General features: G+C 44.2%; 1 protein-coding gene across 9 annotated transcripts in view; it reads left to right on the forward strand.

The window, feature by feature from the left end:
• Window positions 1-26801, forward strand: part of PIP5K1B (phosphatidylinositol-4-phosphate 5-kinase type 1 beta) — a 307231-nt gene that overhangs the window by 93883 nt on the left and 186547 nt on the right. For all 9 annotated transcript variants that reach the window (XM_064579700.1, XM_064579702.1, XM_045882212.3 and 6 more), the window contains exon 2: window positions 22308-22392. The gene's annotated coding sequence lies outside the window, so the exon portion shown is untranslated. The remainder of the gene's footprint in view (window positions 1-22307; window positions 22393-26801) is intronic.

Consider the following 26801-nt stretch of genomic DNA (forward strand, 5'->3'; position numbering starts at 1 on the left):
TGGGGTCTTTAAATTACAAAAGTTGTTCAGACATACATTAAAACACTGTAATTCCCATTGTTCCCATTGTTAAATGGGAATAGCTCCTACCTCGAAAGTAGGTTAAGGATGAGAGGAGAGGGCACAAGGCATGTAAAATTATTTGCCAGGATCTGGTAACTTGAATCAATGCAAATCTGAAGGATATATGCCACCTATGAAATAATCACCTATCTTTATGGCACATTTCCTGGAAGAGAGGGACACTGGCTTATGTAGCCTTCCTAATACCAATTCTTAGCCATCGAAAAGTCAGTGTTTATCACTGATGATAGTTGGTGTTAGGGAAACGGGGGATGGGTGCTCATGGAAATTGATATGCGTGTCATAATGTATTTCATTGTTGCACATCAGTGAGTGCTTTAGGCTTTAGGAAACCTTCTAGACTCAAACTCTTAACAGTGCACAGTCTAAGGAAGTGGTGTTACAAATTTTATGGTATGTGAAGTCAGTAAGCTTTCCTTTTAGTTTTCCTGACGCTTGTGAAAATTGCTGAGTTTCTTCCTCCTCTTGACATTTCACAGCCCAGAATGCAGAAATCTGCTTTAACTTTCACAGTCTATCAAAATCTGTATAATTAGGAGAGGAGCTTAGATGACTTTAAGGAAACTTTTATTTTTTTATTTTATTTTATTTTTTAAAAGATTTCACTTATTTGACAGAGACACAGCGAGACAGGGAACACAAGCAGGGGGAGCGGGAGAGGGAGAAGCAGGGGGAGTGGGAGAGGGAGAAGCAGGCTTCCCGCGGAGCAGGGAGTCCGATGCGGGGCCCAATCCCAGGACCCTGGGATCATGACCTGAGCGGAAGGCAGACGCTTAACGACTGAGCCACCCAGGCGCCCCTTAAGGAAACTTTTATAAGCCATGTATTTTAATAATGTGAAAAAAGATGAAAGGAAATAGCCAAATAGACTAAAATACATACACACGCATGCGCACACACTTTCCAGTGATAAAGCAAAGATACGTTCATTTTAGAAACTTTAGAAAACTAGAACAAGCGAAAAAAGTATATCAAGGTACCGCAGTTTATACGCCCATGTATATTCTTCCAGGCTTTTTCTATGGTTGAATATGCATATATAATTTCACCTCAAAATGGCATCATACTGTGTAGTCAGCTCCATAAACTGCTGTTTTTTATGTAATATACAGTGAGTGTTTTAAATATACTTCTGCATCGTTTTACCCTCTGTGGCTCTACCATGTTATAGTTAACCAACTATTTTTGGCTCTTTAGAATGTTTCCAGTTTTTCTCAATTACAGTGTTTTAATGTATGTCTGAACAACTTTTGTAATTTAAAGACCCCAGGGTTTTCTTGGACTTGCCAATATAAAATAGCTGACATGTTCATTTCCATGAAATTTTGTCCACTTTTAAAACACTTTTCCAAGTCAGTTTTGAGTGATGTATTTAATGGTCATGTTTGGAGCTCTTGTGTGTGACTGGGGGAAAAAAAAAATAAGTGCAGTTCTCTGAAAATAGTGTGTATTTCAGATTTTTTTTTTGCCTATGAATCTGCGACAGCCTTTTCCTCATTTGATCCAAACTAGAGAGTTAGGACGATGTCATCAGGAAAATGCTGCTCTGAGGTTTTTAATCTCGTAAACTAGAATGATCAGGAATTCACGGTTAGTAAGGTCACTAGTAGGTGGGTTGTTCTATCATTTCGGTGGAAGAAAGGCTGAAATGGGAGGGACGGAGGGTGGGTGATGAAGAAGGAAGCCAGAGTTAGATAGACTTCAGATCTATCCCACAGACTTCAGGTCACCTCTGGCAATTTTCTGAGTTATTCAAGACAGCAGATACTACCACGAGCCTCCCATCGAAATGTCTCTGAAATCTTGACATTAAAACTAGCAGAGTTCGGTTTCATGCACCTGGAGATGACAGAAATCCTTTAATGACGTCATGTTTGTCAGCATTAGGGTTATAAAATATGGTCACCAAACTTACAAGTCTTCAGAAAGGAATAATAGAGATGGCTTAAGCATTCATTTTGCAATAAATGTCTGATGAATACCTACAGTGTAGCTGGCACTATCCCGGGGGCTGGTGTTACAAAGAGATGAGTCCTTAAGCTGCTCTTTGCAGGGTCCACAAATGAACAACTAAAAACCCAACAGTGCTTTGTAGTGCTTTGTTACAATATATAATAGACGTATTTCCAAGATGGTACAGGAATCCAGAAGGGAATAACAAAGGTGTTTCTAAAGGAAGTAACTCTTCAGCAAGTTGAGAAGTGAACAGGCGTGAAACAGGAGACGAGGGAAACGTGAAAAGTGTCATGCAACTGCAATAGCCGTGTATATTCTAGAAATTTCCAACAATCAAGAATTGTAATCCTCGAAGCGCTTGGGTGGCTCAGTTGGTTAAGCGACTGCCTTCGGCTCAGGTCATGATCCTGGAGTCCCAGGATCGAGTCCCGCATCCGGCTCCCTGCTCAGCGGGGAGTCTGCTTCTCCCTCTGACCCTCCCCCCTCTCATGTACTCCCTCTCTCTCATTCTCTCTCTCAAATAAAAATAAATAAAATCTTTTAAAAAATTGTAATCCTCATTTAAGACAATTAATTCTTGAGTTAAGTTTTTAAATTTCCTTTACTAATTTAGTGTTTTCTTATTTCTCTGTATCTGGCTTTGAAAAAAACCTGATTGTTAATTTGTTTATTCCTATTTGCAAAATTATTAAATCATTTGATCCTAGAAAAGTAAATGAAATAGACATGGCTTTCGTGTTCTTGTAACTACTTCCCATCTCAGTGACATACTTTTTTTCCTGCCTTGGATTTAATAGCTTAGAATTATGGCTGCGGATTCACAGAGGGAAAGACTAGACAAAGAATATGTAGTTTAAATTATTTGCTAAGTTTTTTGTGCTCTTCGTAATACTCTAAAATACCATCGAGATCACTGTGCACATCTGTTGGTCTCAGCATCGGAAAAGCCTTTTGGCTGTACATTCTGAGATTTGAAACAAAGTAGATTTACAGTGGAAATGAACCAGAGGTTTAGACTAAATAGATACGTTCTAAGAGAGCCATTATGATCTTATTTAAATATTTTCCACATTAAAGCAGGCATGTAGTACTGCTATGTTACTGCCATAATTTTTTTAATAAATGAATTTGCATCCATGATAAATTTTGTTTAATTCTCCATGGATTTCCAGCTACTAGCCAATGTGAATACTTAAAATAATCTTTTGGAGTCCAGATTTGAATTAGACTTCCTCCAAGTATAATGATTCCTTTATTAATTTTGAGCTTGTTTTATCAGCAAGGATTTTTTTTTTTTTAAGTTAAAGGAGCCTAATTAACAAAATTCTGCAGAGTGATAAGTGTGGTGAATTTCTTATATGGTTGTCACATTGTTCACTGGGTAAACATTTCTTGAACACCTACTATGGGCCAGACTTTGAGCTTTCTTTAACAATTTATCTCTAGTTTCTAATAGAAAGAATCCCCTGGCTTCCCGGAGTTTATATTATTGGGAGAAGAAATAGACACCCCACCCCCCAGAAAGAGAGAGAGACATACAGATAATGAAATCATTGCCCAATACAATTAAGGTTGGGAAGGAAATACACCAGGCGCTGAGAATTTGACTGGTAGAGAAGCACCTACTTGGGATGGGGGAAGGGGAAGGACGGCATGAGGTGAGGTTGCAAAACAAGGTAGGCAGCAGCTCTTACAAGGTCTTATAGGCCAAGGTGAGGAGTTTAAACTTCACTCCAAATGCCATGAGGAAAGCATTAAAGGATTTTATACAAGGGACTGATCTGAGTGGATTTTCTTGTATGATCATTCTTGCCTGGCAGGGAGACCAGGAGGAGGCTGCTGTATGAGTCTAGGCAAAAGGTGCTAGTACCAGGATAGCAGTGAGGATGGAGAGGAGAGATGGTTCTGAGAAATCAGCAGGACTTGGAGGAGGGCAGGGGAGGGAAAGAGGAGCAAGAGAGAAATCACAAGGTGACTCCTGGTTTACTGACTTGAGTAAAAAAAGGGCTATTGAATGAGATGGGGAGGTCAGAAAGGGGCCAGAGTAGAGTGTTTGAGTTCTGTTCAGAGCAAGTTATGTTTAACATGCTTTTGAGAAACCCGAAGGGAGCTGTCAGCTGGATGTGTCCGTCCAAAGCTAAGGAAAGGTTTGGGCTCCAGCTAAAATTATATTTGAGAGGACCACACTGCCCATCAGTAGGTTGGCTTTAATATATTTTAAAGAAGCATTTGGAGTATAATTGGTAATACTGAAACTATCTGTAGCATACATCCTGTGTTCATTGATGACTCCGTTTAGGGCACATGCCAATTATGAAAATGAATGAAGTCTTCCTTGGCAACTCTTCTATTATTCCAAATGCCTCAGCATGACACACAAGGCCTTCTCTGCAGAACCTTCCAGATTCATGCCTGTATCCCTAGATGCGCACCATGACACGTAACTGGTCATTTCCGGGAGGCGCCATGTTGTCCCACCTCCATGCCTTTGCAGATGCTGAAACACATTCCGACTTTTTCCTACCTTGCCATCTGCGCGTCTTCATGTACGAAACAGCCCTACGTTGCAGGTACCCCTTCCTCAGAGGAGCCTTTCCAGAGTCCAGGCTCCATGCCCCTTCCGTGCGCTGCGCTGAGCAACCTGTATTCGCCCTGTGTGAGCACCCAGTACACTGTTTGGTGACTGCCGGTGGGACCTGGGTCTCTTTGGTAGTATTGCTCTCGAACCCAGGCAGGGGCAGCCTTCCCTGGGACACCTAACCTAGGTCTTGTACTTGAAAGGGCTTCTCTCTGGCCCTTCTCTGGCTGCGCCCCTTCTCCATGGGGCAGCAAGTCGGAGAAGCCCAGGGGGTGTGCCCAGCTGAAGTTCATGTGCTCCTTTCTGTGCCATGCTCCATGGAACCTAGGACCATTCCAGAATTCTCTGCACTCATGATGCCGAGTCTGCTGTGAGGGCGTCTTTCCCAGGTCCCTGCTCCTGTGGGGGAGCCATGCCCCAGTGACTACACCCTGGGGTCTGAAGGATGGGAAGCAACATCCGCAGGGTTGTCCACCCATGAGCCCTCAGGCCCTGAGAGATGTGGGACAGGACTGCCGTGGAGAAGAGAAGGTGGCAGGCAGGGGTCAGGGGTGAGCCCTTTCTGGCCCAGAACTCCGAGGAGCCTGAGAATTCTAAATCCAAAGCCCCACCTTTCCACATCAGGTTCTTTGGAGGAACTGAAAACAGTGATGCTGGTTGGGGTGGAGGTACCCGTGGGCAGCAGTGCCCATTGAGGCCGGTGAGTGAGGAGGACCCTCCCGGCGTACCAGATGCGGGCCCAGACCCTGCGCATGTCAGGTGGGCCTCTCCTTAGACTGCCAGTGTTTGACATTGAGCCCTGCCCCTCCCCCAGCCCCTGGCACACAGGTCCTGCACGTGCCCATCTGTGTGTTTCTGGGGAATAATCCAGTCCTCCGTGGCTTCTCTCGCCTCATGAGGAATCAGGGCAGCCTGGAACCCGCTGGGCCCCACTGCTCCTGCTTACTGGTCGTACTGGCCTTCAAGTCACCTCCTGCTCATCTGTCTGTGGATGCAGCCCATAGCAAGAGTGGGGTTCTACACAGGTGCCCACTCAAGAGCAAACAGAAGCTCTTTTGCAGCCCATACTGGCGGCCAAGCCCGGGACCTGCTGGTAAAGAGGGTCCTTTTTCTTTGCAGGGCTGAGTCTGCCCAGAGGAGATGGTCTTCTCATTTTCGACAGAGAGGTGGACTTTTGCTAAGTCAGAGGGGGTGCCTTTTTGTCACTCCCACAAAGGTGTCCTAAGCTTCCCAGGGTCATGGCAGGGTAGAAAATGTGGCTACCTTGGGCCTAAGCTCTTCATTACCATTAAGTTCTTGGGATCCTGAAGCTATAAGCATTCCAAGCGCCAGGATGTTTGAGTGATTGTCTCTGTATCTGCGTCTCCTTTCCCCTCCCCTCCCTGCCAAGTCCCAAACAGGAAACTGTTGATCCAAGTCACAGGTGTCCGTGCCCATCCCCCGTGCTCGCAGGTCTGTCTCGTTCACCACCTGCTGCTCCCACAGAGATAGATGGGTCCTTAGGTAGGCTCAGTCATCCCTTTTTCCCAGATCCCTCTGCCTGCCTTCCCATAAGGCGGATTAGGAATTGTGTTTGGGGATGGGAGGGCGGGGGGTGGGGGATGGGCAGGGTGCTTTCCTTGAGCCAAGACACAGAAGTGTGTGTTTTGATGACCCCCTCTCCCCGCAAGTAGAGCTCTCTGAAGGGCAGAAGGGGGCCTGGGATTCCAGAGATACTTAGCCATATTAACACTGGGGAAAGGGCACATATTTTTCCTCTTGGATTGGTACTAATCCCAACATTGCTCCATCCTTCCTGGATTTCTTTTAGTTGGGCTGAACTTTGGGTTTAGCCTGTTCTTTGATACTGAGAAAAGAGGGTATGTGTCGTTTTGAGACATCAGCAGAGTAGTGAGCTTTGAGGCACTCTGCCAGGTGTGTGAGATTTGAAATATCCTAAAACTGAATATTTGGAATCCCCCCCAACTTTAAAAATGATAGGAATTGAAATAGTTTAATAATAAGATTAAGAGTCACTCCTGGGAACTGAATGCACCACCTGACAAGAAGTCTTTGCCAGAGTGGACAGATAAGCAAAAATCTTGAATTACATCTTCCCTTAAAGGTAAGGTGGCTTTGCAGACCGCAGTCCCATAGACACAACCAGGAGAAGTTTGTAGATGAAGAGCAGCTTGCTCCAAGAGAAGCCACATGTCAGCTTGAAGTCTCTCCTGTTCAGAGCAGTTGCGACACAGGGGAGGTCTTCATATTTTGTCTTGTGACTAATGCTGTATTGAATTCATCACCATGAAACAGGAGTTACAGCCCGTTCCAGCCTCTCGTGCGTTTCTAGAAGCAGCAAGGAGGTGGAGAGCAAAGTCAGCATGGGGGCATCACAAAAAACAAATTAGAAGAAGATCCTCCAAAAGATGAACTGTGGGCCCCTCTGGATGGGGAGACTGTCGGCCACTTTTACTTTCTTTGTGATTTTGTGTGAAATGGACCTCAAACAGCAACAGAAGGGAGGAAGGAAAGAAGAAAGAAGGAAAGATACCTCCTGGAGGTATTTGGGATACCAAATTGATCTCTGTCCTTGTTTTTCATCTCATTTCATCACTCGGGAAAAAACTCAACATTGATTTGTCATCCAGTGCCCAAAAGGAGAGGAAGAAAACATCTATGAAGCATTGACTTAATGTGTAAGGACCGATAATAAAACATCCTGTCTGCCCTGCAGCTGCTTATCTAAGAAGCGTAGCGGACGGACTCATATAGACACATTCATCCAACTTTCAGCTTCAAAGTCTGTCCGCGAGCTGCACACTGTGCTGGGTTTTGTGATTTACATGTAAATACGTGGAAGGGATTGCCCCAGAGCACTGAGGGTGTAGCGGAAAGAAAAGAAAATTAAGCTCATGATGGCAGTTGGGTCAGTAAGTGTCCCAACTGGGGCAGGCCCAGGGCAGCCCAGGAGCGCAGGGGAGAAGCAGTGAGCCCCAACTTGGGAGGGCCAGGGGTGGACTCGTGGAAGGAAGTGGTACCCGAGCTGCATCTTGAGGACGAGGAGCGCCTGGCCAGGGAGAGGGGCAGGGGCGTGTCAGGTGCCACAGTGAATGCAAAGGCAGGTGGCCGGTCAGCGGAAGTCATCCCATGTGGCCACAGCTATGGTGGGGGCGCCGTGTGGAGAGAGGTGTTAGAGACCCAGTCGGGAGAGGTCCTGTGCTGTGCTGAAGACTTTGAGTTCTGCCCTGAAGCAGCGGGGAAAACCACTTTTTAAAGCAGCATTTTAAAGGGGCATGGCATAGGCAGATTTGCATCATAGAAAGATCCCTCTAGCCAGATTGTTCCCCAGCAAGGCTGACTAATGAGGCCGAGGCAGTGACCTGTGCAAGAAACAATGATGTCTCAAGATGGTAGCAGGGAAAATGCCAAGAAAGGATCAGAACCAAAGATGACCATTGAGGAGATTGGAGAGAACGTGATTGATGGACTAGAGTGGGGGCTGTTAAGGAGGAGTGGGGATGGCCCCTTGATTTGGGGCTTGGACCGCCAGGTGGAAAATGGTAGTGTTCTCTGGGGGGGGGGGTGGAATACGAGACATGGACGTTGGAGCTTATAGGATTTACAGAGCCCATGAGACGTTGTAGGGACCCTGAAAGCTACCGAAAACAGAGCTAGAGCTCAAGAAGGGGATCGGGGACCCAGCATTATTTGGAAGTCATCACAGGTAGGTTGCATTTGAAGCACCGGGAATGGAAGAAATTATTCAGAAGGAGTGAGAAGAAGAAATACAGAATACCATGCGGAACATGAATCATTAAGAGCGAGCCTGCCAAAGAGACAGAAATGCATTTGGACAGGTAGGGGAAACCAGGAAAAACGGAATCTGTGCTCACGCTCTCTTTCAGGTCTGCTATCATGGACAGAAGGGCAAAGAGCAAATGACAGGTGGCAGAAAGGCCCACGCGGACTGTGTTTGCCTCCTCAACAGACGTCCCAGGACATCACCGTCCACCGACCTCTTATTTCCAGAACATCTGGGAATACAAGTTTCTCCTGTTTCTGGAACTGGGCACATGGCCTCCCCAAACAGATTCCAGGTTGTATGAGTCAAGAACATCAGGAAAGAGATTTAGGAAAAGCAGATGGCCGTGTTGGCCATGCCAGGGAGCCAAGGGAAGAGGGGCCCTCAGCGAAGGAAGACTGGTTGTTTGTCACTTAGACATTTCAGAACCTGCTGTGTATAGAACCCTCTCAAGTCAGCACTTCGGAGAAGTCCAGGAAGATCGGGAAAGAAACCACAGGGGCGAAACCCCAGTGTGGTGTGGATGTAGGCGGTGGGGCGGATTGCTGTGCCTCTAGAAGTGAGGGCAGGGAGCGTGCAGGCGTCTCTGGAGAATTTGACCTTCAGCGTAAGGGGAGTGAGACAAGGCTGCAGCCAGAGGGAGCGGCAGGGGCAGGACATGGAGGGTCTCAGGGGAGAGCGGACAGGCTCCTGTTCCCAAGGTAAAGAGCTAGACGAGAGAGAAAGAGGGGGAAGATCCAGGTAAAAGGCTAACTGGGGATGACGGAGAGGGGGGCCTCTAGGCAGGGGTGTGCTAGAAGGAACACAGAACACCCCTTAGCTGTGCACGGGACAGAAGGCTGGGAGTCGGTGCTCCGGAGTCATGGGTGGGGAAGGCAGCCAGGGAAGGGTCCATCCATCCCTCTGGGAAGCAGGAGGCGAGCTGCAGAGATGGCAGGGAAGGAGATCAATGAAGTCTTAAAATAGGTGGCATTCACAGAGTGCTTAAGAGCCCTGCGTGCTCCCATCCTGGTTCTGCCGCTTGCTTACTGTGTGAGCTTGCGCCAGTTATGTAACCTCTCTGTGCCTCGGTTTTCTCGTCTGTAAAAAAAAAATGGGGTGAGCACAGAATCCTGTTTCCGGGAGGTGTTGGGAGAATTGCATGAGTCCATTCGTGCAGGACTTACCAGTGTGCCTGGCACAGGAAGCGCTCCATATGGATTAGCTACAATAATAACTGTTAATAGGAGTGAGGGCAGACGCAGTCTGGGGCCACGGAAACACCAGAATGTGAGTGGTGGGCGGAGGGTGAGGAGTGAGGAGGGCACAGCCGAGGAGGCGCTGTGTTCTTCTAGAATGGAAGGAATCAGGAAGTCCTCAGGGACGGGAGACCCTTGACTGATAACGCGGGTTCATGGAGAGGCCCTTTCAGGGCGAGCAAACACTGTGGGTTCAGGCAGGGGTGCGCTCTCTTGAGACTTGAGAGGGCCATGTGAGGTGCGTGCGTGCGTGCATGTCGGCTCTCTCCGCCGCGAGGGAGGGAGGCAGGCAGGCGGAACAGCTGCCTGAGCCGCGTGGGAGCCCAGACTCTGCAGGACCCTCAGTGGCCTGGGTCACCTCCGTGGCCACCGGGAGTTCGGAAGGAGCACAGTGACAGGATCTCCTCTGTCTCGCAGTGCCTGTCCTGGTGAGGGTAGCTGATGATGATGACAGTGACACTAGGTTTTTGGAGCGTGTACTCTGTGCCAGGGTCCCCGAAAGGGCTTTTCGGATGGGTCACTCCTCACACCTGCTCTGGGAGAAAGGCCCTGTTGTTTGCCTCATTGCTCAGAAGAGGGAACTAAGTGAGGCACGCGGATTAAGGGACTCAGGGAGACCGCACAGCTGTCGAAGCTGGACAGTGTGACTCAGAGCCTGTTCCCGTGACCACCAGGCTGTCACCATCTGTCCCAACAGTGTGTGGCTCAGAGGAGAGTGTGACAGGTGGAGGATGGGCCGATGGGCTCAGCCAAGTCTGTGGCCGACTCCTGAGAGTACATTTTTTGGTCTTCTTCAGATTAGAACCCCTGCAAAGAGCTCAAGTGAGTGGTGGACGTGTTAGGTAGATCCCGGGGCCTTCGAGAACCCAGCTGCTAGCTGGGGAATATGGCAGGATTCCCAGGGCTGGACAGCCATCAGGCAGTTGACCTCTCTCTGTCGGTCTCCCTGGAAACGCAGGGCCTTGTCTGTGTGTCTGTCTGCAGTCTAGTGAAACTGCCCGTTTTGATATCCACTCATCCGTGGCTTTGGCCGGCACTGGCCGGACCTGACTTGACAAGGCCAAGGCCAACACCGCTTGACCCACTCGGTCTCCACGTTGTAGAAAGTTCTCCATGTGGTTTATCCGGAGCCGGGTTCCCTGGTCAGTTCATTGTGCAGCTGGGATGGGGGTGGCGAGAGAAGCACCAGGGCAGAGCAGAGGGGTAGCTGTCTTAGAAGTGTCGTCATCTTCCTTGGGTAGTGAAGCTTGAAACCTCAGTTGTGTTGGATGCCCCCCTCCGCCACCATGCTCCCCCAGACCCAGTCGCTGGCCGGGTTCTGGCGATGTTTTCTTCGTCGACACCATGCAGGAGTCTCTGGCTCCACCTGAATCTTCTAGATTCCCATCCCCAGGACCCCAGCAGCAGCGGCTGGCCGGATGCATGCCTTCAGTCTGGGCCTCCCTTCCCATTTCATCTTGTCTCCTCTTAATAACACTTTAAAAAAATCTTCATGGCCTCCTACTCAAAAGCCTTCAGCAGATGCTCCCTAATTTGTGATAGCCGTGGCTGGCTCCCAGGGCTGTGCAGCCCGGGACTGATGGCTGTCTGCACCTTGATTCCCCTCTGTTCAGTCAGCGTGGTCTTCCTCCGTCACCAGCAGTCCCCTTCCACACTCCTGCCTCGACCTCTTTCCTGGACCTCTGTCCCCTCCCTGGCCTCTGAACAACACCTTTTACCCTCGCTTCTCCTGTTAAGCTGTTGGTCCTTGGAAAGCAGCTCTCAGCCCAGTTTGTCTTCGATACAACCAGGCACACAGCAAACACTTGGGAAATTTAATATCCAGTGATTAATAGCTGATTTGTGATCACTTGGCCTTGGGGTTTTTTTTTTTTCTTCCCCTTTTTAATGCTTGATTGCATTTTTTAGAACATTCCAGATGAGCCCTCTGACTGTGATAATTGAATACTTGTTAGAAGCAAAGCCAAGTAAAAGGAATTAACTCCTAATCCTGTTAAAGACTTTCTCATTATTCCGTGTGCTTGTGTTTTGGCTTCCCTTTTAAGCGCCTTGACAACAGGGACCGTCGTATTCATTATGTGCCCCCCAAATTGCCTTATATACAGGAGTTCTGGAATGAATGTCAGAGTAAATGAATACCGTTCTGGGTGAGGAGCGTGTCAGATGTGGTCATGTCATTACTCATGTTTTCCCTGTCTCTATACATTTATATTTGTGCCTCATTGGAAACTTCCCGTATTACTTACTGCTGCTTAAGTTCATTAAGCCTGGAACTATAGAATATTTCTGGACAGAATTTTTCTTCTGCTGGGCGTCTTCCTGACCTTAGCAGCATCCTTCATGTGCTCAGCCACAGTCCTGCCTACAGCCTTTTAGGTTCTTTCAGACTCCCCACAGACACAGCACCCACCCCTTCCCCGCCCCCCCTTCCCCAAGCACCTGGTGCAGAGGAAGTTCTTTGGGGTAAGCCACCAGCTGTCCTTTGCACTTGGGGCATACAGGAGATCTGTTACTTTGGCTTTCTCAATAGAAGACGAAATGGATCCAGAAATGCTTTGCAGACTGCTGTGGGAGCAAAAACAAATAGGTTTTGGTTCTTTCTTTCTGAAGCCAAACATTTTCTGCCGGTCATAACTGGCTTTACATTTGCATACGGTTTGCACAGTTGTTATTATTGTAACAATTGAATAATTCCTGGCATGTGGTCTTAGGGGGAAAAGATGTGAATAGTTTAGAAATAAAATGTGGAGAGAAAGCATGATCTGGTAAATTAAAAAAAAGAACATTTACAATGTGGTAAAAATACAGTATCGTGGAAGTCTGCCTTGTACCAAATGTCTAGCAAAAAGTGGGGAAGAAGAAATTTAAGCATTATATCAAGGCAGAAAGTCCAGCTGTGTGAGACCTTTAGGGATTATCCCAGATGTCTCTGGGACAAGCCAATAAAGCAACAGTGTTGGTAAATCTTCCTCCGTCCTTTTCCCACGTGCCAAACGGAAGCCCAGGTGTCATGACCCCTGACCCTCCAACACTCCCACCAACCACATCCACACATCCTACGTCCTTGTGTCCTGAAATGGAAGAAATTGAACCTGGGTCAAGAGGAGAGTGTGCAGTGATGGAGTTTTCGTGAAATTCTGTGAATGGCACCAGTCTGGGCACCACACGTCCCTCAGGGTTGTTTTCATGTCTGCTTCCTTCTGTCTGCTGGTTACAGGGAAGACTTGGTTTGAAAAGGCCTATGAGTCCTTTTAGCACCACCTCTGTTGGAAACACAGATTACGAGTAGTTCATTTTATGCTGAGCCTTTCGTCCTTGCCATTGATGGCTATTCTGTTTCTTCACTTTGTGAGATGCATTCTGAGAGTGGATGAATGTGTTTCATGAGAGAATAGAAGAGCCCCGCCATTTGTTTTGACCGGCCTCCAGTTTGATTCATAGTGAGCAGGTGCTGTCATCGGGAATAGGTTTTGGCAATATTTTTACCTCTCCAGCAGAGCTATTGACAAGGCTGACATTTTTTCTAAGAATAGCTTTTGAGGTTTTTGTGAGTATATATAAATTTACACAAGTGTGTTTTTATTCAGGCGAAGGATTGAACAGACTTATGAGCATTAGGTAGAATGAGCAATCTGGAAATCTGTTGGTAAACCTTTAAGGAACATCCTTACCTTTGGGCTGCTTCTGGGTAAATTCCTTAAAAAACAAAACAAAACAAAAACAAAAATGCAATTTCAACATCTCATGCACACCCACGAAAATATGTTAAATATGCTCCTTCATGCTGCTGGGTCTTTCTCTAAGCAAGCCGCCGTGGAGCCTGGCATCTTCCTCACCCTCTGCTTCTCAACCATGTATCCCCCCGAAAGCTGCTCTGAGTCCATTTTCAGTATTCCGCAGAAATGGAGTTTTCTGGGCTCCCTAAAGGCTGACTCGGGCCTTTAGGCCTCCTCCAAAAACCCGGAGGAGAACACATACTACGTTGCACTGTAGCTGTCCCCATGTCTCTCTCTCCTACTGATGTGACTTCTTTGAATATGCGGCTGTCTTCACGGCTCCGAGGCTAAGTTCACTGCCTGATGTGTAAAGCTCAATGAATGAATGAATTGAATGGATGACATGAAAGAATGAAAAAAAGATCGTATGAATTAATTTGCAGGCAGAGAACAAATGTGAACTCAGAAGAGCATAATTTAAACACAAGGGATGAACGTCAGCATGCAGGCATGACCAAGGCCCCAAATATATATATATATATATATATATATATTTTTTTTTTTTAAGATTTTATTTATTTGACAGAGGCACAGTGAGAGAGAGGGAACACAAGCAGGGGGAGTGGGAGAGGGAGAAGCAGGCTTCCCGCCGAGCAGGGAGCCCGACACGGGGCTCGATCCCAGGACCCTGGGATCATGACCTGAGCCGAAGGCAGACGCTTAACGACTGAGCCACCCAGGCACCCGGCCCCCAATTTTTTTTTTTTTAAGATTTTATTTATTTATTTGAGAGAGAGAGAATGAGAGACAGAGAGCACGAGAGGGAAGAGGGTCAGAGGGAGAAGCAGACTCCCTGCCGAGCAGGGAGCCCGATGCGGGACTCGATCCCGGGACTCCAGGATCATGACCTGAGCCGAAGGCAGTCACTTAACCAACTGAGCCACCCAGGCGCCCCCCCCCAAATATTTTTTAATTGCTTTCCCTCTAGGGAAATGTTCTAGGCCGTGTTACCATACGTAGCCTGAATGGCAAGAAAGCATTTGAATATGGCTATCTTATGGAAGATCGATTCCCATAGGGCACGTTGCACTCATAATGAGCAAATGATTAATGAGTCTCCTTCTCATTCCAAGGAGGATCTGAGATGGGGCTCTATCAGGAAACCGCAGTGGCACCAACTGAGAGGCAGTGCCTCATGGGGTCAGCAGAATTCACGAGGAAAGGGAAGTAGATGGGAGCCCAAGGTCCCAGAGAGTGAACGGCAGACATGGGACTAAACCTCCACCCTCTTCAGAGGCCTGTTCAATGTTCCGCCCATTCGTCCTTGTAGCTTTGCTCCATCAGCATTTAATGAAGTGTCTGTTTTTATGAGAAGACCAGTAAGGACTTGCGGGTAGTGCCCCTTACCTCTTGCATCTGTCTACAGGTTGGCCTGTTTAGTAAGGTAATTAGGTAATTCATTGTTTTGCCCCCCTCATTTGGCCTTGGGTGGGGAGCAGACTCCATCTGTGGCAAATAAAAAATAAGCTACTTCTGCGGCCGTAGCTAGAGAATCAGAGGTTCAAAGGGTCACTGCTAACTCCAATATGGCCCCCAGGTGTCACAGATCTAAAACTTGGAGTAACTGTTGAGTTTTCGAAAGCTCCCCTACCACCTTGTAAATTCAGAAATGCCTTCTAGGTTGAAACTCACTGATGTAGAACAAGTTTTACAGAAAACAATTATGTGAATAAATATTGTTGGCTAAGCTTTTGATTGCATTTTCAATCGGAAAAATGAAGTGCGCTATTTATTAGACAATCTTCTAATTGTCTGATAGCTAGGAGAGAGCGCGGGGTGTTGTGGAGAGAACAGATTTGAAGTCAGACAGCTCTGGATCACATCTCTGCCCTGCCACCTCTTGACTTGACTTGTCTAAAGTCACAGCCTCACCCCTTACACTTGATGAAGAAGCCACAGAGGAGCCTGGCTACTTTGTAGTCATCTACTTAAGCTCTTTGCAGATCCCCAGAGTCATAAAAATAGAAATGGTTGTACCAGCTCCTGGCCTACCTCCAAATCCACATTTCCTTTGAGAATCAAGTTTCTTATGCATATCATTAGCTCCTGTCTGCTTTCCCACTTTCATTACAGTTGTATATGTCATTCTGTGGCCTGTCATTGGCCTGTTTGTCCTCAGAGCCATACCTCACTCTTGTTCTGTTCTGTATCACTGGGCAGTCATCCCCTATGGGACACATTTCCAGACTCCTCGTGTCAGATGGTTTTTAGTGGGCTCATCATGGAAGCCATAGACAGGGATTGGCAGGTACAGGGGGTAAGGGAGAATCCAGGGTGTTTTTCCCCTCTCTCTGCCTTGGGTGGGTGGGGGGGAGCATTGTGTGTTTCCATCAGTGATGCTGTCTTCCACATACCTCCAAACATACTTCTCCTTCTATGGTTCCAGCTTCTACCAGTCAACCTTCACCACGGTGGTCTGGTCCCAACAGATAACCTCCAGCTTTTGAAGTTTTTGTTAACACCCCTTTCTGTTGTGCCTCTAGTCTTTAAAGCACTTCCTGCTGATATGAGTCTCTGCATTTCTTTGCCATTTTTGCTCAGCTTTTCAGCTCACCTATCACATTTATAACTAAGTCCATGTATTAAGTTCCTCTCTTTTTTTAAGTTTATTTCAGAGAGAGAGAGAGAGAAAGCACTAATGGGAGGGGCAGAGGGAGACAGAGAACCTCAAGCAGACTCCGCACTGAGTGCAGAGCCCAACACAGGGCTCGATCCCCCAACCATGAGATCATGACCTGAGCCAAAACCAAGAGTTGGATGCTTAACCGACTACACCACCCAGGCACGCCCAAGTTCCCTCTCTTTAACATACCCAGAAGGGTTTCCATTTTTCCACCCTGGATCCTGACAACTCTTTTGAAGTAGTAAAATGTCTTTATTGCCTTTACTAGTCAGACTGGCTTAGATCATCCCAAGCCTCTGAAGCAGGCTGAAAATTCCCCAGACCCACCACACGGAGGTAGCGATTTAGTTGTTGTGCTGTGTGGACCAAGAATCTGGATTTTCAAAAATCTCCCCGGTGGTTGTGATGCCCAGCCCTGGTATAGGGAACAACAGAGCCAGGCTGAGGTGGAGGTGCTTGGGGAGGGAGTCTCTGTGGTCATGCCGCCCCCCACTAAGGGCTTCTCTTCTACAGATTGGACTCACAGCAGGAGAGCCTGCCTTGGCGAAATAAAAAAGTGTCTACCTCCCATGGGTGTTACAGGATAGTCAGCTACATTGTGTCAAAATTGGAGGATGCTAAGGAATTATTTGCAGCCTTAAATGAGATCATGTATGTAACAGCTTCTCACACTTAGTTGTTGCTCAAGGAATGAGAGTATCTCTCCTTCCCTCAAATGAAGTGAAAGCACAGAAATGCAGAAGGCTGTGAAAGTGTGTAAGTTACTTATTCCTGAAGCTAACAGAATCCAGATACTTCATATCAGAAAGGATAGGTAAACAATTAAATAGTAAAAAAAAAAAAATCTCATTGCTTGGTGTATATCGTGGTTATCTAAGCCAGTGTCTCAACATTCTAACCATAGGACACTGTCAGCTGGCTCTGTTGCATGTCAGAAATACTTTAATAAGTTCTAACTGTATCAGATTACATGTTAACACATTTCCTAAGGAGTCCTGAGTCTTATGATTATGCCCTTACTTGGCCACTAGAATTTCTGCATTCCAGGGTCTTGCCAGAGACTAATTTTGAGTGCTCCACTGTCCAATTCTTGTCAAAAGGTTGGTTATGAGAAATAATTTTCATGGAGGATTGCCTGAAGGTTATGCAGTCCTTTCATTCCTCATTTAGATAGCCTAGATATTATTCATGGTTTAAGTCAAGTCATTGGATCTCAATGTAATAGCTTCTTGTCCGTTTCCCTTTACTTGGCAGGATTAGTGAAAAAAGACACATCTATCCTTATGGAATTTTTGCACTCTGTGTTAAAAGAGGAAACTCTCAAATTAAGACACAGTTCCATGTACAGCTGCACCAAAAATAATAAAATACTTAGGCATAAACTTAACCAAAAATAATAAAATACTTAGGCATAAACTTAACCAAAGAGGTAAAGAGAAAAATTCCTGTATTCCAAAAACTATAAAACACTGATGAAAGAAATTGAAGATGACACAAACAAATGGAAACCTATTCCATGCTCGTGGCTTGGAGGAATCAATATTGTTAAAATGTCCATACTACCCAAGCCATCTACAGATTTAATGCAGTCCCTATCAAAATACCAACAACGTTTTTCACAAAACTAGAGCAGATCCTAAAATTTAGATGGAACTGCAAAAGACCCCGAATAGCCAAAGCATTCTTCAGAAAGAAGAACATAGCTGGAGGTATCACAATCCCAGATTTCAAGATCTACAAAGCTGTAGTAATCCAAACAGTATGGTATTGGCACAAAAATAGACACATAGATCAATGGAACAGAGTAGAGAGCCTAGAAATAAACCTTCACTTATATGGTCAATTGATCTACACCAAAGGAGACAAGAACATGCAATGGGGATAAGACAGTTTCTTCAACAAACGGTGCTGGGAAAACTGGACAGCTACATGCACAAGAATGAAATTGGACCACTTCCTTACAGCATACACACACAAAAAACCCCTCAAAATTGGCTAAAGACCTAAATGGGAGACCCGAAACCATAAAACTCCTAGAAGAAAATACAGGTAGTAATTTCTTGGATGTCTCCCAGAGAAACATTTTTCTAGATATGTCTCTTGGGAAACAAAAGAAAAACTAAACCGTTGGGACTACACCAAAGTAAAAAGCTTTTGCACAGCAAGGGAAACCATCAGCAAAACAAAAAGGCAACCTGCTGAATGGGAGAAGATATTTGCAAATGATATGTCCAGTAAAAGGTTAATATCCAAAATATATAAAGCACTTACACAGCTTAACACACATAAAACCCAAATAATCCAATTTAAAAATGGCAGAGCACCTGAATAGACATTTCTCCAAAGAAGACATACAGATGGCCAACAGACACACGAAAAGATGTTCAACACTCTTCATCAGGAAAATGCAAATCAAAACCACAATGAAATATCAGCCCACACCTGTCTGAATGGCTAGAATCCAAAACACAAGAAATAACAAATGTTGACAAAGATGTGGAGAAAAAGGAACCCTCGTGCACTTTGGTGGGAATGCAAGCTGGTGCAGCCACTGTGGAAAAGAGTATGGAGTTTCCTCAAAAAATTAAAAATAGAATTACCATATGATTCAATAATCCCCCTATTGGATATTTACCCAAAGAAAACAACAATAATTTGAAAATATATATGCACCCCTTTGTCTATTGCAGCATTATGTATAATAGCCAAGATATGGGATCAACCCAGGTATCCACTGATAAACTAGTGAATCAAGAAGAGGTGGTGTATTTTTACAGTGGATTATTACTCAGCCATAAAAATTGATGAGATCCTGCCATCTGCAACAACACGGATGGACCTAGAGGGTATAATACTAAGTGAAATACATCAGACAGAGAGAGACAAATGCCATGTGATTCTATTCATATGTGGAATTTAAGACACAAAACAAATGAACAAACAAAAAGACAGACAAAAAAATAGACAAATACAGAGAACAAACTGGTGGTTACCAGAAGGGAGGTGGGTAGGAGGATGGGGGAAATAGATAAAGGGGATTAAAAGTATACTTACCTTGGTGAGCACTGAGAAATATGAAATGCTGAGTCATTATATTGAAAACCTGAAACTATTATAACAAACACTGTGTGTTAATTCTACTTCCATTAACAAGAGAGAGAGAGAAAACTCTCATAGGTTTCTAGACAGAGAAAACCAGTAAGTTACCAAGGGCAGGGGCATCAGACTAGCATGAAACTACTCACCTGTAAGCTGGAAGCAAGAACACAGCAATGCTGTATTTATAGAAAGTTGAAGGAAAAGGACTGAGCTAAGAATCCTGATAATTATATACTGATATACTGATAAATCATTGTGTTATAAATAAAGATATATTTATTTATGTGTGATAAATAAAGATATACATGAGCTAAGAAGCCAAGAAATCTAGTCCTATATGAGGCCAAAACAAAGACATTTTTGGATATGGAGTGACTGAAGTGGGCCATCGATGAGCCATTGCTGAGGAAATGTGTTCCAACCAAATGAAATTGAGTCAGAAAAAAGTGTCATGGTAGGGGAAGATGAAGAGTCAAAGAAACAATGATGAGCAAGGAACCTTGTAATGATCAAGTCTAAAGAAATGATAAGGATGTGACTACGAACTATAAACTTTTCACTGAGGATTTCTTCAAACAGAAGAGCCATGTGGATTAAGAGGAGGTATTTAGTAGTTCAAAGTGAAACAGTGAGAAAGTACAAAAATTCTAAAATACCTCCTGTGGATGAGGAAGAGAGAAGAGATGTCATGGGTTGGTTTCTCTGGAAACAGGCAACGAAACAGAGTTTTGGGTGCAAGATACTTCATAGAGGTCCACACCTGTGTTAGGAGTTGAATTGTGTCCTGCACAAAAATATGTTGAAGTCCTAACCCCTGGTACCTGCAAGTGTGACCTTATTTAGAAATGGAGCCTTTGCCAATTGGTCACCAAGTTAACATGAGGTCATGAGGTTGGGCCCTCATGCAATGTGACTGGTGTCCTGATAAGAAGAGGAAAACGCTGTGTGAAGACACACACACGGGGAGAACCCTGATGACAGGACCCATGCAGCCGCAAGCCAAGGAACGACGAGGCTCAATGGCCAGAAGCAGGAAGAGGCAGGGAAGGATTTTACCCAGAGCCTCAGGGGGAGCTTGGCCCTGCTGACACCTTCACTTAGGGCTTCCAGGTTCCAGAACCGTGAGAGAATACATTTCTGCCATGTTGAGGCACATCTGTGGAGATGAAGAGAACCTTTGCAACGAGGAGGGAGGGAGCACAGCTGGGCAAGCAGAGGGAGAAGCCAGGCTCCCGTGCAGGACCCGTGAAGCCGGCCCAACTTGGTGGGCAGCTGCCTCATCATTCAGTCACGGGATGTGGGCAACCCCAGGGAGGCCATCACCCGGGTGAGGTGGCTCTCTGCAGAGGCAGACCCTGATGGAGCTGATAGGAAAGCATAGATTTTCTTAATGATTTAAAAATAGAATGATAGGGCGCCTGGGTGGCTCAGTTGGTTAAGCGACTGCCTTCGGCTCAGGTCATGGTCCTGGAGTCCCGGGATCGAGTCCCGCATCGGGCTCCCTGCTCAGCAGGGAGTCTCCTTCTCCCTCTGACCCTCCCCCGTCTCATGCTCTCTCATCTCATTCTCTCTCTCAAATAAATAAATAAAATCTTTAAAATAAATAAATAAATAAAAATAAAAATAAAAATAGAATGATAACTAAGCAGATATACATGGAATAAAATGTTTTTGTTGCTGGGAGGAAAAAATGGAATTATGATTTGGTTAATCCAGCAAAGAAGAAATGGGTAAAAGTAAATGTAACAATAAATTGTAGTTACTAGTAAACAAATATGATGGAAGCAAACCAAATATAATCACACGTCAATAGGGGCGCCTGGGTGGCTCAGTTGGTGAAGTGTCTGCCTTCAGCTCAGGTCATGATATCAGGGTCCTGGGATCGAGCCCCACATAGGGCTCCCTGCTCAGCGGGGAAACTGCTTCTCCCTCTCCCTCTGCCCCTCTCCTTGCTTATGTGCTCTCCCTCTCCCTCTCTCTCTCTCTCTCTCTCTAAAATAAATAAAATCTAATCATAACACAATAGATGTGAATTTGTTTAAATCCACTTTCGAATGACAGACTTTTAAATTGGCAAAAACAAAACAAAAGCCCGGTTTTAAGTTATTTGTAAGGAACACAGATAAAACAAAATGACAACTAAAAGAGTTAAAGAAATGGACAAGGATAAGCATTATTCGCTTATGCCAAGTATATGCAAATAAAAGGAAAACAGAAGTGGTGTACATCAACCACAGTGGAACCCAAAAGTAAAATTATTCAGTAAGAAAAGAAAAGGTACTTCTAAAAACAAAGAGTACATTTCACAAGGACACTGTTATACATACATTATACACTGGCCATCATTGTTATGGAAATTTTAAGGCAAAACCCAAAAAGAAACACAGGAGAATATGATAGAACTATGATCATACTATCATAACCCAAGCAGGAATAAACACCCTTATCCAAACATCTTTAAAGTTCTGGTACTTGTATTTCTCTGGGAAAGAATCTTAGAAGTTGGGCCAAACTTGGTAAGGACATTAACTATTTGAAGGACCATTGCTACATTCCTTTCTATAAAAAGGTTGAAGCATCGATCCAATGGTGCAGGAAGCCTACCTGTTTATTGACATACATATCAGCACTGGATGTCTACCATCTTTGAGATGTTTGCCAACCTGATGGGCAGATAATAGCATCTCAGTCATTTTAATTCCTGTTCCCTTACCACTAATGGGGCTTATCCTTTTCACAGGCTTATTGGTGATATATATTTCCAGTTCATATCCTCTGCTTATTTTTATAGTGTGTGGTTTGTCTTGTTTCTTTTATAATCAATTTGTATCATCTCCCAGTATATTAGACACTAATCCTGTCATATGAGCTGCAAACCATTGTTCATTTTTTTGGCTTTGTTTATGGTATCTTGTCATGTAGACATTTTAAATTTTTATAGGGTCAAATCTGCTCATTGTTCCTTTATGGGTTATGGATTTACTGTCTTACTTGGTAAGGCAACCAACCTGAAATTACACGCTTCTAGTTCCATTTTTAACATTAGGTCCTTTCTTTATTTTGGTTTAAACTGACTGCATTGTATTATCCCTATAGGCAGCTCTGATCTTTTTTGGGAGCTGAGGTAGAGATGTGAATAAATAATAACCAGTGATTTCTATTTTAACAGGAACTTGGGAAGGAAAACAGTTTCAACAATGAATAGGTCACCCATCATGACTGACTACAGATGACTTGCCATTTCATTTACAAAGGTAAGGAAATACAGTCTATGTTTTTAGTTAATTCCAACTGACTGACTGTTGTGCTCTACCTCTTTTATTTTATATTTTACAAATATTCTAAATCCTATTCTAGTTCATGACCTTTAACTTTGACATTATCAAATTTAAAACAAATGACAAGCAAATAGAAACATAGGAAATTCTGTGAATGTCAGCCTGCCTCAGGGGGCAGAACAGAACCCGGGAGATGTGGTTTCTGCTATTGATTACTGCATGCGGTTCAGTTTTTGAATAGCATTAGGGTTTTCCTTATTATCAAATGTAGAGTGTTCATTGCAGAATCCTTGGAGAATAGAGCAAAATATAAAAATGAAAACCCAAAGCATTCATAACCCCATCATCTGCAGATAATCACCAGTAGTTCTGTGAATTTCTTTCCTCCTTCCTTGCATACGCATAAATAAATGTATAATTATATATAATCTTTCTAAAACATACTTAGCTTCAGTAGTTCTAAATGATGTACCTTAACTGGTACAGGAACATAGCAAGTCTAAGAACAAATAGTAATTACCACTATGTCCATTTCAAATGGCCATTTGCAGTTCACTAGAACATTCCCCAGCATCTCATTTGCCTCCCCTGCACAGACATCCTGGTGATAGGTCCACATGACCCTGGTGAAACATCACCCTAAGAAACACCTTTGAAGTCTGGCAACATTTCACGGCATCCCTTTATCATTATTGTCTATTTTGTGCTGCTTAAAGGGAATTGTTTTTTAAAGAATAGAAGTTTATGTATTTCTCTCCTCCTCTTCCCTACTGTCCGTTCAGGGGTGTCCTACAAAGTAAAAAAAAAAAAAAAAGAGAGAGAGAGAGACCATCTCATCCTATGTCCTGCATTCATGCCAGCTAGCCAACCCCTCACTAAGGTGGTTTCTCCAAACACCCTTCAAAGTTGCTCTTGAAATTTTTTGGATTTCAAAGCTTCCAAGTCTTAGAGGTAAAATGACTGACACGGCATTTGTTAGTCCACAGTTGGTTAAAGAAAATCCAACTCTTACTGTCATTAACACATACAAAGTTGGAGACACAAACGTACCCTAGTAGAGATATGGGCTAGAGCTTCATACAGATAATTCACCAAAGAGATACAAAGAACCAAAGAAATGTGACAAAGATGTCTGTCCTTACCATGAATCATACAAATGCAAAATAAAATGATATTTTTGCCCAGAATTGGCCAAGTGTTTTTTTGTGATTTTAAGTGAAAACACTGGCGGCTGGTAGAGATTTAAAGTAGGTATATTTTACCCAGTAGACATTATAAGAATCTCTGGCAACTGTTTTAGACTTGCCTTTGGAAACATAAGAACAGAGAGTACAGTTTTATTTGTAACAGAAAAATAGGAAGCATCCTGAGTGTCCACTAATAAATCCCGAACCATGATGCATTTTTATGATAGAATTATTTAGATGTTAGACATTTTTTCTAATTAATATTTAGTGATGCAGAAAAATGTTTATGACAAAGTGGAAAGGGCAAATATAAGTTTGTATATAATGTATGATCCCAGTTTTGTTAAAGTAAACAAAGCACACATTTGAAAAAGATCAAATGGTAGAATAGCCAAATATTAACAATTACTATTTGGGGGTAGTTGGATTAAAGGTGATAGTTTTATTTTCTTCTTTTTCTTTCAAATATAATATCTGTTTTACTTAGGGAAAAGTTTTCAATTAGCAATAATCGCACCTCAGATAAACCTTATTGGCCATGGAAGAAAACAGATATTTTTTTAATTTAAATAAAATTACTTTTAAATTTTAAAACGACTGAAAAATAATGAACGGTTATACATTTGATTAAAAAAATCAAGGAGCCTTCCTCATGTATTGTGAAACTTTCATTCCAAAGTAGTTTGCAGAGAGTTTTGAGAGCTGGTTATGTCAGGAAAAGGAAAACGTGGCATATTCCGTAGTATTTTACATTTAAAAAAAAAAAGGTTTAAATGCTACATGGAGATGATTTCTATTGAAACATGTATAGTCTAAGTCTTTTTCACTGATGAAGGAAGTTATAAGGAGTTAATGACATGGCCATTTATTCCATGCCAGCTGTCTACAGTTCCCGCGCCTTTGGCATCTTCCAAAGAATCCAGCATACGGTGCGATTGATGGGGTTGGACCCCTAAGTTATGTCTTTATCCCCCTCCTTCAGGGAGTCAGCTTTCTTCCCAAGCACAAAACACCCAAGTAGCTAGAATCAGACGCTGCCTGCATTGATCTAATGGGGTGTTACTACCTTTCTTTATCAATTTATTTATCCATTCATTCTACAAATATTTACTCAGCACTTACTATGTGCCAGGTGTAGTTTAAGTGTTTGAGGTATATCAGTGAACAAAACAGACTAAAATCCCTGCCTCTGTGGAGTTTAAATTCTTCAGGAGGAGACAGACTGAAACAAACACAAACCCACTGTAATAAATAAGGAAACTCTGTAGTGTGTTAGATACTGATGAGTGCTATGGGCAAAAAAGGAAGGAAGGGAAGGAGGGAGGGAGGAGGGAAGGAAGGAAGATTAAGCAGAGTTAAGAGGAAGTGGGGGCAGGGAGGTGCCAAATAGGTTGTAGTTTAAAATAGGATCGTCAAGCTAAGCATCAGATAGAAGTTGACATTTGAACAAAGACCTGAAGGAGATAAGCAGGTGTCTGGGAAGGATTGTTCAGGCAGTGGGAATAGCTCAAGCAAAATGCCTTAATGTAGCTGCATTCTGGAGTGTTTGAGAAACAGCAGAGTATCTGAAGCAGGGGGGCGGGGAGCTCAGAGGTGCTTAGGTCAGAGGAGGAATGGGAAGAGTATGGGGAAATCATACAGGGCCACGTCAACCATTGTAAGACTTTGGCTTTTACTTTGGGTGAAAAGGGAAACCACTGTAGGGTCTTAAGGGCCAAGTGACATGATCTGATTAGGTTTAATGACAGATCACTCGGGCTGAGAGTAGACTGTCGGAGAGCAAGGGTGGCATCAGCAAGTCCCGTTGAGAGGCCACGACGGATAACACACTCATAAGAAGATGGTAGCTCTGCCCAGAAACACACAGCAGGAGGTGACAAGTGACTGGATTCTGGACATCTTCCGAAGGCTGTACTGACATATTGACCATGGTGTGAGAGAAGGAGGACTCCAAGATTTGGGGCCTGAGAAGCAAGAGGGTGGAGATGCCATTAAGTGAGATGAGGAAGGTCCAAGTGAAAGAAGTTTGAGAGGGAATGTCAGAAATAGGGTTTTAGGTTTGCAAAATTTGAGGTGTCTATTAGATATCCAAGTGGAGATACCAAGAAGACCATTGGATGTGCAAGTCTGGAGCTCAGAAGAGAGATCTAGATGGCATTTCAAGATTCCAAAGAGAGGATGGTTAGAGACGAGAACCAAGAAGTCCGTCTTACACACTCTTAACATTAACAGGAACCATCTTAAGAGACTGAGAAAGTGACCCAGGAGGTATAGGGAGGGTGTGGGTAAGAAACAAGAGAGTATGATGCTCTAGAAGCCAAGTGAAGAAAATCAGTCAAGGAAGAAGGAGTGATCATCTCTGTTGATAATCTGATAGGTCAGGCAAAATGGGGGTTTAGAGTTAGCCATTGGATTTGGCAACACGGAGGTCATTGGTGATTTTGAGGAGGAGGTTCTCAGGGTAGCAGTGAGAGCAAACCCCCGATTAAAGTGCATTAAAGAGAGAATGTCTGAAGAGGAATCAGGGCTCGAGAGGAGCAACATCTTTTTCAAGGAGTTTTGCTGCAAGGAGGAATAAGGAACTGAGGGGACGTTGGAATCAAGAAAAGGCTTTTAGTTTTTAAGGTGGAAGAAATGGTGGAACCCTGATGGGAAGGAAATAGAGTGAAAGACTGAAGCTGATACGAGAAAGGGGAGACCTGTAGGAGTGATGCCCTTGAATATGTGACAGGCTCTGCACAATTTAGATAAGCTTTCACGCTTTAGAATTATTAACTTCTGTCACATTCATTGCCCATATTTCCACCTTGTCATTTGCCTTTTAATTTGTTCATGATCTATTTTGACATTGAGAAGTTGACATTGACATTGAGACATAGTCAAATCAATTACATTTTCTCTCTATAACTTTTCGGGTTATCAAAATCTTTGCCTTTTCAAGGATCGATTATCAGATAAATACCTATATATTCTTTTTTTAAGATTATTTGAGAGAGAGAGAGAAAGAGAGAGAGCAGGGAGAGGGGCAGAGGGAGAGGGAGAGACTTCTCAAGTTGACTCCATGCCAAGCGCAGAACCTGACATAGGGCTCAATCCCGGGACCCCAAGATTATGACCTGAGCCAAAATGAAGAGTCAAATACTTAACCGACTGAGTCACCCAGGTGCCCCAAATACCTATATATTCTTAAAGTAATGA

The sequence above is a fragment of the Mirounga angustirostris genome, unplaced genomic scaffold (genome assembly GCF_029215605.1).
Source record: "Mirounga angustirostris isolate CCGP_5_RB_7025 unplaced genomic scaffold, mMirAng1.0.hap1 SCAF_15, whole genome shotgun sequence".
NCBI lineage: Eukaryota > Metazoa > Chordata > Mammalia > Carnivora > Phocidae > Mirounga > Mirounga angustirostris.